The following is a 14,403-nucleotide window of genomic DNA, read 5'->3' on the forward strand; positions in this document are numbered from 1 at the left end:
TCAACCACTGTGTTGTCCACAGTGAGAGGTAATGACTGAAATTTGGTGTTTGTGGCACACTCTTGACACTGTTGATCTTTGAATATTGAATTCCCTAACAATTTCTAAAATAGAATGTCCCATGTCACCAATTACCTCCCTGCATTCAGTCTGTTAATTCCCTTTGTGCAACCATTATCAGGTGATAAACCTTTTCATACAAATCACCTGAGTACAAATGACTGCTCTGCCAATACAATGATCCATTCTTTTGTATGCAATGCTACCGTCATCAGTATGTTACGTGAATATCGCTATTGCATGAGTTTTGTCACCTCAGCATAAGAGCTTTGTCGTAACTCAGAATTGGTGGTCTTCTCAACTTCCATCTTCCAGTCACTGGAGTGGTCCAAGTATGACCTTGGAACCGAGTACAGATCACTTGATCCAACATGCATGACAATCTGCAGTTGGTCGCAACCCTTCGTGGCTGATGGAATTGCTTCTTCAGCATGTTGAATGGAGTTAAGCATTCAGACTGTTTGCAGCAGGTGTTTCTTCCCATCAATTGCTGCCATTTCCCTAAGGGGAACCATTATTCACTTACATTTGAAGTGCTGAAGATTAATAGACCCATACCCTTTTGCATTTGCCTCCTCTTGACACAGGACACAGCAGGTTCCCCAACAAGTGAAGTGAGTCTCACTGGTTAAGTTTGTTTCAGTGAAAGACAGCACTTAAAACTTTTTGGTTAGTGGTGTAACACAGTGAGTTCTTTTGAATTGGAGATACACAGTGACACTTTGTTTCTGAAATAATTTATTGTCCAGCAGATTCACACTAATTTCAAAATGGAATTACCAGCCTTGGCCATCACCATGCATGTTAAGATCATAAAGAAGATGCTGTTGTTCACTGCAAAAACCACATCGTTTTGACATTAGTGTGTGTGTGTGCTGGGCAGCAATTGTTTTAAACCCCAAGTTCTCTATGGTCACTGTCTAACTTATACAAGACACCTAGCCCTACCACTGACACACCGCTCATACTGGCTTGTGTGCTTAATTTGTGATATTCATCTGAGTAGTATCATCTCAAGAAGCATTTGCATAGTTTGGGACACTTGGGGTATTGTTTTTGCATGACAGTGGAATAAATGAGCAAAGTGTAAGTGAAAACAATGTAGAATCATTTTTATGTTCAATCTTTCACTCTGTGAATCACACTCTAGTTTAGAAGTGCTACAGCTGAACTGTCACCAGTTTATTGCTCTAGTTTTGAAGGGGGGGAAAGAAATCCACTTCATTCCTCTCCAGAAATGTTGGCCCAGAACCAGAAAGTATTTCTTTTGCATTCGAGTGACACTTTTTTTCCCCCTAACTAAAACATGGGGAGCAGTAGGTACAAGTGTCTTTGGCAAGCATGCTCAAGACAGGTGCAGTTTGGTATTCAGTTTAGAAAGAGATACTTATATTACCTTTATTTATTTATTTATTCATCCATGGATCCTCTCATGTAATACAGTGAAAATACGTAGCTCAAATATACATATACATAGAATACATAACTATGTTTTTACAGTGATAGGATAGCTGGTTATCTTTGGCTTTGCTGAAGGAACCATTCCAGTATTTGCATGGAATGATGTAGGAAAATGATGGAAAACTGAAATCAGACACAGCAAACGCCGTCCTCCCAAATATGAGTTCTGTGTCATAACAACTGCACTGCCTGATTCAGTTGTTCTCTATTGTACAGTGCTGTATCATCAAACATGATTTGCTCAAGACAGTTCATAATATGAAACATAAATTTTGCACTGCATCACTGCGCACATGACTGGCACCTGCTGCTGTCTCCAGGATCATGAATATTCTGCCATGTCCCATGCGCTCCATTCTGTCTGTCCCAAAAACTTATTCCATAACCGTACACATGCTATGAGGGGCAGTCAAATGAAAACTGAACACCCTCACAACTGAACCATGAACAAGTTTCATTCAGAAGTAATCACTATACAATTTAAGACATTTATGCGACTGGAATATGAGATGATCAATTCCTGTTTCATAGAACGTGGTCAGTCGCTGATGGTTCCACAACCGCACCCACTCTTGCGCTTCCTCATCTGACTGAAACCGTTATTCACACGTCTTTCTTGAGGTTGCCAGTGATTGAAAAGTCACGCAATGAATGATCTGTGCTGTGCAGATGATGTTGCAGTGCTCCCCTACCAAATAGCTGAAGAGTAGCCTTTGTGAAATTGGCATTGTGGAGCCGGGTGTTATCATGCAGCTTGAGCTGCAGGAACCGTCTGCTCATAGAGTTCCTCGAGTGTGGAACCACAATCAGTGTGCAACACTAAGAAAATACTTTGCTGAAACTGCTGTTGCACGATAATACCCAACCTAACACTGCCGATTGGCTGAAGGATGTGCTTTAGCGATTTGGTTCGGAAATGCTGCAGCATTCTCCATACAGCCCAGATCATTAACCATGTGATTTTAACATCTTCAGCGACCTGAAGAAAGATAAGCACGGATGTCGATTTCAGTCGGACTAGCAAGTGCAAGACAGGGTGCGGTTGTGGATTCGTCAGCAGCTGAGCGTGTTTCGCGAAATGGGAATTAGTTGTCCCAGTGGGATAAATGTGTTAAAGTGTTTGATGGTCACTTTTGAATGGAACCATCCCATGGTTGTATTGTGGTGGGTGTTCAGTTTTCATTTGACTGCCCCTTATACTATGCCTGTGCACGTCTGCCCTTCAGCCTATCTAAAAAACAGAGCCAGTGATGAGTGAAGCATTGAGCTCAGGAAATGATAAGATGCTATTGATATGAACTGTGGATCTTTGCATGTGAATTTCATGTAAAAGCATTACATTGTGATCCTGTATTGTTATGTGATAGGGTGTTGTAATTGCCCCTTTTTGTCATCAATCTCTCTCAGAATCCTCTAAAAAAGCTTTGTGTAGTATGATTTCCTTATGTAGTACATTTTAACTGCCTTTTCAAACAGATTTATTATGGTAATCTTCTTAGGTTATTTATTTTACAATTTTGCTTTTTTGAGTTTTTTGTTTGTTTTTCTTTGGTAAATATAAGCCCAGACTGGCTCTTGTTCCATGATTACGTACATGACTATTAGCAAAATACTTACTAATGTTTTCCTTGATATGCACAACTGGTTGGTAGATGTACAACTCGGTACAGTAAGGCTATCCAGTTTTATAAATAGTTGTTAACAATGGACACAACTTGTTCCTTTAGTTATTCATACGGTTCTTTTCTGAAGTTTATCCGGGCGGTCTGAGGCGCCTCGTCACGGTCCGCGTGCCCCCCCCCCCCCCCCTCCCCCCCTGTCGGAGGTTCAAGTCCTCCCTCGGGCATGAGTGTAATACAGTGAAAATACATAGCTCGAATATACATATACATAGAATACATAACTATGTTTTTACAGTGATAGGATAGCTGGTTATCTTTGGCTTTGCTGAAGGAACCATTCCAGTATTTGTATGGAATGATGTAGGAAAATGATGGAAAACTGAAATCAGACACAGCACAGTATGTGTTGTTCTTAGCGTAAGTTAGATTAAGTAGTGCGTAAGCTTAGGGACTGATGACCTCAGCAGTTTGGTCCCATAAGACCTCATCGCAAAGTTCCGAAGTCACTTTTCTGCAGTTTGAAAACTATGCCCATGTTTTGTGCCTTTGACCTCCAGAATAGAATACCATAGCTGAGAATTCAGTGTACACAGAAATAGTATGTCAGACAAGACATTGGCTGTTACAAACTGTTGACAGACCTCTAAGAGCACAACATGTTGATGACATTCTTTTTGCCAGTATCTTTTTATGTTCACTCTGTTAATTGATAATCAGTATTCATCCCAAAATGCTTTATGCTTCTTGTATTCTCTATGTTAAGTAACGAACATAACACTAAAACATTAATTTGGTAGCCCCCACTCCTACGTAAAAAGAAAGGAAAGAAAGAAATACTAATGACTAGACCTATGTCATTAGCTGCACATTGTAGAAGGCATGACATCACTTAAACATGTATATGGACGTTGTAGCTCACACAAGAGTAACTCTGTTCACTCCTTTACAGCGTCTGTTGCAGTGGGAAATGCCTGATGGCCACAATAGTGTGCAGGACCCATTTGGCTTCGAAGAGGTGGGTGCATCTTTACCTTTGTGGTGTTCTTATGTTGCTGTGGATAACTGCATTGTGTTGCATAGAATAGTAATTTATTTATTCTTTATATAAAAATGCAATATTTGTGTGGGATTGTGAACATATGTTCCAAATCATATCATAACTTCCTGGAAGCAGTTAGAAGAACACAATCTGTCTCAATTGCTTATGAATAATAAGGTGCAAGTAAAGATAGTGTACTCTTCGTAAAGGTATTATTTAGTACTATGAAAACACATGTTAGTAAGAAACTCCCTCGGAGCAACTTCTCTTTTGGCCCTTTGGAAACTTGATAAAAAATTTTATCCCTATGTCATAGGGACCAGTTTCTGCAACTTTTGTATGATGCTGTGCCGGTAATAAATACAATATTTCGTAGTGTTACAAATATCTACATCTTTATTTAAACTATTGTACTACTTTTTTTTTTTTTTTACAATTAGTTGTTTTATTTTGGAAGTATACTCAGTTTCCCAGGATAAATACTCAGTATTCGGGGATGTGACAACAGCGGTCATTCAAAGCAAAAAAGTCTAGTAAACATCAGCTCTATAATGCATCCCTTAAGAATGATGATCATTCCTTCACTTTTATTACTGCGAATTAGTTAGTTTCATATTCCATGATTCATTGGCAGCGTAAATGATAATACTATGGAACAAGTCATTTTACATTCACATCACAATTTAATTTGTTAATATGGCTACATGCTGATCATATTTAAGCTGTTGTTATTATTATTATTATTATTAAATATACGTATGTCAGTTAGTTACTCCTACCCCTCACCTTTCACAATTACAATAATACACTGAAAAGCCAAACAAACTGGTACATCTATCGATATCATGTAGAGCCCCCGCAAGCACACAGAAGTGCCACAGCATGATGTGGTGTAGACTCTACTAATGTCTGAAGTAGTGCTGGAGGGAACTGACACCACGAATCATGCAGGGCTGTCCACAAATCCGTAAGAGTATGAGGGGGAGCAGCATGTTGCAAGGCATCCCAGATATGCTTGATAACGTTCTTATCTAGAGAATTTGGTTGCCTGTGGAAGTGTTTAAACTCAGAAGAGTGTTCCTGAAGCCACTCTGTAGCAATTCAGGATGTGTGGGGTGTTGTATTGTGCTGCTGGAATTGCCCAAGTCTGTCGGAAAGCACAATGGACGTGAATGGATGCAGGTGATCAGACAGGATGCTTACGTAAATGTCACCTGTCAGAGCCGTAGTTAGATGCATTAGGATACCATATCACTCCCAACTGCATATGACCCACACCATTACAGAGCCTCCACCAGCTTGAACAGTCCCCTGCTGACATGCAGGGTCCATGGATTCATGAGGTTGTCTCTATACCTGTACAGGTCCATCCGCTCAATACAATTTTAAATGAGACTCGCTCAACCAGGCAACATGTTTCCAGTCATCAACAGTCCAGTGTTGGTGTTGATGGGCCCAGGCGAGGTGTAAAACTTTGTGTCATGCAGTCATCAAGGGTATACGAGTGGGTCTTCAGCTCCAAAAGCCCGTATTAATTATGTTTCGTTGAATGGTTCACACACTGACACTTGTTGATGGTCCAGCATTGAAATCTGCAGCAATTTGTGGAAAGGTTGCATTTCTGTTCCATTTAACAATTCTCTTCAGTCGTCGTTGGCATTATTCTTGCAGGATCTTTTTCCGGCTGCAGTGATGTCGGAATGTGAAGTTTTACCGTATTCCTGATATTCACAGTATACTATGAAACGGTCATACAGTAAAATCCCCACTTCATTGCTACTTTGGAGATGCTGTGTCCCATTGCTCATGCGCTGACAATAGTACCACATTCAAACTCACTTAAATCTTGATAACGTGCCATTGTAGCAGCAGTAACTGATATAACAACTATGCTAGACACTTGTTGTCTTATATAGGTGTTGCCGTCTGCAGCATCATATTCTGCCTGTTTACATATCTCTATATTTGAATACACATGCCTATACCAGTTTCTTTGGCGCTTTAGTGTATACATCTGCCTACAGAATAGAGGGGGTTGTTATGGAGAAACTGTTTCAGTTGTTTTCAAATTTTGCTCTATTTTCTGTCAGACAGTTTATATCAAGGGTTGGCACAAATTCTGGAAATCAGGGAATTTCAAATGTGTCAGGGAAATTGGAAAAATTTGAAGAAAAAAAAACCACACTGGGAAGATGTTGTTTTTGTCTGAGTAGATGAAATGGTTTGTTTACTGACGTCATGCACCTTCTCTGGCTGGGCGCCGCTTCCCTACTCCCTCATTCTTACTGCTTCTTCCCTTCCTACCACTCCCCTCAGCTTGCAGTTATTGCTGCCACCACTTGTTGCCGCTATCCTAGCAGCTGCCGATGAGAGGCAGGGAGGCGTGAGGAGTGGTTTGTTTGGATATGATTCTCAGAGATTGTTGATGCAGCGGCCGGGGACGGCAGTCATGAATTGTGTCTGATTGTGTGAATGTGTGTGTGCTCTTGTTTTCTGACAAAGGCTCCGGCTGAGGGCTGAAAATTTAGTTGTGAGAGTGTGTCTTTTCTAGATGCCTGTCTGCATCTCAGCAATAATCTTCACAGTGAGTTGCTACCTAACCTCATTAGTACTGATTCTGGGAGTATTTGCACAAGTTATCTGTTGCATGGCTTTATCACTGCAGTCTCCTTTCATCAACATAATTTCTGTGACACGTGAATAGTTGGCCACATGAGTGGACTCCCACGATGGGCCAAAACCGCAGGCCATTTCTGCGGATATCTCTAACGGATTGGGCATGCTTATCAGAAGCCAATTGTTTCCCACTAATGTGCAAGTCCTGCCCATCGGATCTGTTCTCACTGATCTACCCACAGGCCGAGTCTGTTTGTGTGTGGCATAATGCAGCAGATTTTCGTGGTTTATCCAGGAACCTAGGACTACAGTGCTCCTAGGCAGGCCAGAGGCCACGAGCGATGGATTTCAGGAATTGCAACTGTCTCACTGCAAGCACATTATACAGTGCATTATTTTTTAGACATTTTATTTATTCTAGTACATTTCATGGCATCTTGAAAGTAGTTAATATATTAGAAAATATGGATGATAAGAAGAAGAAAATTGTGGCAGTCGCTGGCAGTTTTTACGCTATGTACTCATATACTTCTCAAAAGAAAAATCACACAATCACCTGTAAAATAAAAAGCATAACACAGTGGGTAATAACCAAAACTAATGAACATAGTAGAACCAACATTTTATCGGCATCCACTTATAGTGTTTATTTACATAACTCTTCCCCGCCTTACACATTTTTTCAAGGAAATGCGTATTTTTGTCACAAAATGTGTTATGTTTTATTGAAATAAAATAACAATAGTAGCCTTAATGAAACACATATACCATTTGGCTTGCTTTCTCCATCTAAAACCTGTTCATTACAAAAGATGCAGATGTTAGTTCTTAAGATTTTTGCTCACATAAGGCACAAATACAGAAGTATTTACATATAAATATTTCCAACTTATGTCTTTACTTAACCTTGAAATCTCAAAAATTGTCAGGGAGAAATGCTAAAACTTGTCTGGAAATAAGGGAACTTCACTTGGGGAAACTTTGGCAACCGTGATATTGCTGGAAGTCATTGTACGTTCACATCACAACTTAATTTGTAAATATGGCCACATGTTGACCATTTATAAGCTGCTGTTTATTATTATTATTATTATTATTATTATTATTATTATTAAATATTCATATGTGATCTATTATTCCTACTCATCACCTTTCACACATTACGGTAGTATAAATTTGCCTATAGAATAGAGGGAGTTGTCAAGGAGAGACTTCTTCAGTTTGTTTTCAAATTTTACCCCACTGTCAGTTTATATTGCTGGGTAGTTACCAAAAATTTTAGTTGTGGCTTTGTGCACCCATTTTTGTGCTAAAGACAACCTTAACATGGAATAATGAACGTCATTTTTCCTTCTCATATTATAATTATGTGCATCATTGTCCCTTTTAAACAACAGTAGATTAATTACAACAAACTTCATGGGGGAATAAATATACTGTGAAGCATACCATATTTACCCAAATGTAAGTCAACCTCAAATACAGGCCACATCCCAGAAAATGAGACTAGGGGCCGTGGAAGGCGGGTTTCGTGGAAGGGGGGCGGGGGGGTGTTTACCTTCATATCAAGCTGCACTTAACAATAAAAGCAAATATGGCTCATCATATGGTAGATGAAGTATAGAGGGACCCCACCTCTCAGGGATTTGTGGTGACTACTAGTACTTATTTGTAGTAATTCACATGGAAGTAAATTTAGCGTATTGGGCACTTAAAATTACTATTACATCACAAACACTGACTTGAGAATTCATTATCTCTATCGAAATATTCTGAGCGGATCTAGGGCAGCTGGGGCCACTAAAAGTTTTACAGGCTGTACTGCAACTTGTGTTAGTCATTTATCAGTCTTTCCATATTGCATGAATTTCATCTGAAGTGCAGGGTGTATGGGCTAAAGATAAGGAAAAACATTTGTTTGTATTTCAGTGCGTGCTAGGGTTTATAACGTGCTAAGGTTTTATTGTACACAGTAGCTCAAATATTTTATGCATGTTGGTACAGTTCAATGTGGACACCATTTGTAGCTTGACAGATATTGAAACGGTTCTCCAGTTCTTTCCACATTTTCGTAAGGGTGACAGGAGTTGATGGCCTCTAATGCACTGTATATCTATTGTCTCACATGTTCCATATCTCAAACCCTTGTTCAGTAAACAGTAACCTTGATAAATACCTATCCACTGAAATATAGTGGAGTCAGATTGGGAGACCGATAGGCAGCCAATGGGGAACCCCCGCCCTCTTTTCAATCCAATGCTCAGGAAACGGCTTGTGAAGGAATGTAACATCCCCACGGTAGGGGGCGGGGCACCATCCTGCTGGAAAATGGTGTCAGGAGTAGTCTGTGGAACTGCATAGTTTGCCAACATTTTGAAATAGGTGTGCCCTGTCACTGGCGTGCATGCACCATATGACTCAGCGCTGTTCATGAAATGGCGAGGATCATATTTTGGAGAGTGTCTCTATCGATTGCATATTTACCCAAACAACGTAAAATGTTGAGTTCTTTCATTATAAGCATTTGTTTGTGTATACCTGTACCCCGAACACACTATTTTTTTTCTTTGGAGCAAATGTCCTGTTTTCGTCCAAAGAATGTTATATTTGGTTTGATAATTGACTGTTGCACTTCATTTAAGGGATAAAAATTCGGCAAAGAGCAGTCTATGTATTCAAGGCACTGATTGGTATTGTCTCTGGTAGAGGTTAGACAGGGTACTTCATTAGATTATTTTTTTAACATTATAAACAATATAATTTGCCTGCATATAATCATTTCCAGCACAAGTGATCCGTACAAATTGCGAACGTTTAGTATTGCCTTTGCTGCGCAAAAACTTTTTCCTGCAGCGTCTCTTATATCAGTCAGTTTTGTTCACCAAACAGATTAGGGCACTGCTGTGTAGAATAAAGGCAGCAGTAATTAGGAACTACATGCAGGTGGGATGTGAGTGGTGACATAACGGGTGAATCGGCGTACCTGCACACAATTGTGATTTTTCATTTTATTATATGGTCAGTGAAATGGTAGTACAAAGCCTCCTAAGGATGTCGACCTCTTTCTCCGCCTAGGAAGCCATGAACCCCCCCCCCCCTTTTTTTTAAGCTGTGGGGGAAGAGGCTCATACAGGCTATGATAGAGCAAATAGACGTGCTGCAGAGAAACCTGCAAGAATGTGGCAAACAAGAACACAGATTTACTATATGTAATAGATCAAAAAGCTGTAACACATAAACATGTAAATAAGAAAAAGACACCATGTCTTCTCATTTGTAGTAGTATAGGCTCGCCAACTGACTGAATACTGTCGCGTAGCTACAAAGAAAATTACTGAGAAATGAAAAGTGAAAGCACATAACAGAAATTTTATTGAACTATCATAAACATATACATACTGTTTGTAATCATTATTCAGATGATCTGAGTCATTGTCACTCAATTTCTTGTCGCTACACTCTGCATAGAGAGCATCGTCCTCTGTGCCATCAAACACATTAGAAACACAACGTTTTTTAAATGTACGGTGCACAGTGTTATTCGGGATACATTTCCAAAATTCAAAATTTTGAGAAACACAGCCCTCAGTTGCGACTGAGGGCTGTGTTTTTCAAAATTTTGTGTTATACAACAGTTGCTGATTGACAGCCATGTTAAAAACTTTAATTTCCAAAATTGGTCAATCCACTCGCACACATGAGACAAGCTTGCTTGCTTAACAGATCCTGTAAGCATTAACTTCCTATCTTCTCTCATTAGTCATTCTGTGTAAATATGCTTAAGTTTGTCCTTAAATGTTTTGTTTAAACAAACATTTAATGGCTGTAGAATTGACTTCATTCCTCCTGGAATTACAGCCAGATCCAATTATCTCCTTACACCCATAGTAGTATGACTTGTGTACGAATCCGGCACAAGCATGTGTTGCAAACCTAGCAAGGCACCAGAATGATGTTGCCATATGAGTTCAATCCACTGAAATACCCAGGTCCTCTGTGAACCAGTCACTTTTGTTAGCATGTACAATAACACTTTTTGGAGGTACCACAGACTTAGATGACGTTGCCGGCAGTTGTGGCCGAGCGGTTCTAGGCGCTTCAGTGTGGAACCACGTTGTTGCTATGGTCGCAGGTTTGAATCCTGCCTCGGGCATGGATGTGTGTGCTGTCATTAGGTTAGTTAGGTTTAAGTAGTACTATGTCTAGGGGACTGATGACCTCAGATGTTAAGTCCCATAGTGCTTAGAGCCATTTTTAGATGACGCGTTGCATTTAAAACACACGGTGGGGGGGGGGGGGGGCAGTTTACTGGTTATTGGGAGCTCCAATGTTAGGTGCATTATAGAGCCCCTTAGGCAGATAGCGTTCAGGGCTAGAAGGAAAGCCAATGTGCACTCGATATGTCTGCCAGGGGGGCCTCATCAGAGATGTGGAGGCAGCCTTACCTGTGGCTATCAAGCATGCAGGGTGCTCTCATTTGCAAGTTGTGGCTGACATTGGCTCCAGCGATGCCTGTTGCGTGGGTTCTGAGATGATCCTCAGTTTGTACAGATGGCTGGCGAAGGTGTTGAAGACTGCTAGTCTCATGAACAGGGTACTGGCAGAACTCGCAATGTGCAGCATCACATCGGGGTCCTTTGGATTGGAGCTGAGTGGACGGTCTCAACCAAAGGCTTTGTTGACTCGGTGATGGTCCTGGCTGCCGATTTCTAGACCTGCGTTGTTGTGTGGAGATTTGTAGGACTCCCCTTGATAGGTCAGCTACTTGGGTAGCAGAATACTTGTGGAGTGCACTTGAGGGTTTTTATGCTAGGTGGTAGTTTGAGGTGCTCTAATGAACACTCGCCAATCTATTCACAGCAAGGGAAGTTACATGGCATTCAGAATAAAGATACTTAGACTGTCACAGTTTTATCAGCAAACTGTTGAAGTATTCGTAATAAAGTTCCCAAATTTACTGCCCTCCAGGAAAGTTCTCATGCCCAAATTATTGTTGGGACCGAGAGCTGGCTGAAACCTGAAGTGGATAGCTCTGAGATATTTAGCAAGACGTGGAACGTATGTTGGAAAGGCAGATTTGAAGGGATAGGAGGGGGAGTGTTGATTGCAGTTGACAAACATGTTGTCTATATTGAGGTCGAAGTTGAGTGTGACAGTGAAGTCATCTGGTCGCATATAACAGGTGTAGGTGACACTAAGTTAATTGTTGGATGCTTTTACCAGCCACACGATTCTGCTCCAACAGTTCTAGAGTCATTCAAATAAAGTCTACAATCAATAGCACGTAGATACCCATTTCGTGCAATACTAGTTGGAGGCTACTTTAACCTGCCAAGTATAGACTGGGATGTCTGTGGATTCATTCCGGTGGGGGGCGGGGGTTGTGTACAGACGGACAGTCATACAATCATACAAAATACTTTTGAACACATTTTCTGAAAATTGTCTTGAGCAGTTAGCTTGGCAGTCCACATGCAATGAAAACTCCTTAGAACTTGTAGCTACAAATAGGCTGGACCTTATGGACAAGTCATTATAGAAATGGGGATTAGCGATCATGGTGTCATTATAGCAACTATGATTACGAAAGTTAATACATTAGTTAAGAAGGGTAGGAGAGTGTTTCTGATAGGTAGAGCAGATAAGCAGTTATTAACATCTCACTTAGTGAATTGACATCACTTAGTTACAGTAAGATAGATGTAGAGGAATTATGGACAAAGTTTAAGCAGATTGTAAACCATGGACTGGAGAGCTACATCCCTGTGGTAAGTGGGTAAAAGATGGAAAAGACCCACCATGGTTTAGTAATGAAATTCGGCGGAAGCTGAGAAAGCAGAGACTGTTGCACTAGGTTCAAAAGGGGACACACAAATGACAACAAGTGGTGGTTAGTAAAGATTCGTGCAGATGTGAAAAAGAGCTGTGTGTGAAGCATGCAACAACTACCACCGTCACACCTTAGCAAAAGATCTGGTAGAGAAACCGAGAAAATTCTGGTTGTATGTGAAATTGCTAAGTGGGTCTAAGGCTTCCATTCACTCACTTGTTGGCCAGTGTGATGTGGCAGTTGAAGATAGTAAATCGGAAGCCAAAGTTCAAGAAATGATTTACATAGGAGATCCGTTCAAACATACCGTCATTTGACCATCGGGCAGACACCCTTATGGATGACACACAAATAAGCATACCTGACATAGAGAAACAACTGAAAGATTAGAAAGCAAATAAATCTCCAGGGCTGGATGGAATCTCAGTTTGATTTTACAAAGAGTACTCCAGTGCATTGGCCCCCTACGTAGCTAGCATTTATCATGAATCTCTCGCCCAGCACAAAGTCTTAAACGACTGGAAAAGTGCACACGTGACTTCAGTAAATAAGAAAGGTAAACGAACAGACCTGCAAAATTACAGACAATATCCCTAACTTCTGTTTGCTGCAGCATCTTTGAACATATTCTTAGTTCAGATAGAATCAACCTTCTTGAGACTAAGAAGTTTATGTTCACGAATCAGCATGGTTTTAGAAAGCAACGCTTGCGCAAAGCTCAGCTTGCTCTTTTCTCACGTGATATACTGAGAACTGTGGATGAAGGGCAACTGGCAGATTCCATATTTCTCGATTTCCGGAAAGCATTTGACACGGTGCCCCATTGCAGGCTGTTAACGGAGGTACGAGCATACGGAATGAGTTTACCGATATGTGAATGGCTGGAAGACTTCTTAAATAATAGAATCCAGTGTGTTATCCTTGATGGCAAATGTCCATCAGAGACAAGAATATCATCAGGAGTGCCTCAGGGAAGTTTGATAGAACCACTGTTGTTCTCTATATACATAAATTATTTGGCGGGAGGGGGGGCAATCTGCATTTGTTTGCCAATGATGCGTGGTGTTCGGTAAGGTGTCAAAGTTGAGTGACTGTAGGAAGTTACAAAATCTCCAGTTGGTGTGAGGAATGGCAGCTAGTCCTAAATTGGAAAAATGTAAAGTAATGCGGATGAATTGGAAGAACAAACCTGTAATGTTTGGATACAATATTACTAGAGTCATGCTTGACACAGTCAAGTCATTTAAATATTTGGGTGTAACATTGCAAAGCAATAAGAGGTGGAGTGAGCTTGTGAAATCTGTGGAAGGGAAGGCAAATGGTCGACTTCAGTTCATTGGGAGAATTTTAGGAAAAATTGTTTCACTTGTAAAGGAAAGTGCATATAGGCGACTGGAGCGACATATTCTAGAGTACTGTTCAAGTGTTTGGGATCTGTAGCAGATCAGATTGAAGGAAGACATCAAAGCAATTCAGTGGCAGGCGGCTAGATTTGTTACCGTTAGGTCCAAACAACATGTGAGTGTTTCGGAAATGCTTCAGGAACTCAGATTGGAATCCCAGGAAGTAATTTGATGTTCTTTTCGAGAAACACTGTTGAGAAAATGTAGAGAACGGGCATTTGAAACTGATTTCAGAATAATCCTAATGCTGCCAACATAAATTATGTATAATGACCACAAAGATAAGTTACGAGAAATTAGGGCTCAGTCGTTTTTCCCTTATTTATTTATTACTTGTCATTAGCCAACATTTGTTGAAATAGACAGTTTTGA

General features: G+C 40.5%; 1 long non-coding RNA gene across 3 annotated transcripts in view; it reads left to right on the forward strand.

Annotated features, from left to right (window-relative positions):
• LOC126424833 (uncharacterized) overlaps nt 1-14,403 on the forward strand; it is a 30,754-nt gene that overhangs the window by 2,232 nt on the left and 14,119 nt on the right. For all 3 annotated transcript variants that reach the window (XR_007576221.1, XR_007576222.1, XR_007576223.1), the window contains exon 2: nt 4,093-4,158. This is a non-coding gene — a long non-coding RNA (uncharacterized LOC126424833). The remainder of the gene's footprint in view (nt 1-4,092; nt 4,159-14,403) is intronic.

This window comes from Schistocerca serialis, chromosome 10 (genome assembly GCF_023864345.2).
Source record: "Schistocerca serialis cubense isolate TAMUIC-IGC-003099 chromosome 10, iqSchSeri2.2, whole genome shotgun sequence".
Taxonomy (NCBI): domain Eukaryota; kingdom Metazoa; phylum Arthropoda; class Insecta; order Orthoptera; family Acrididae; genus Schistocerca; species Schistocerca serialis.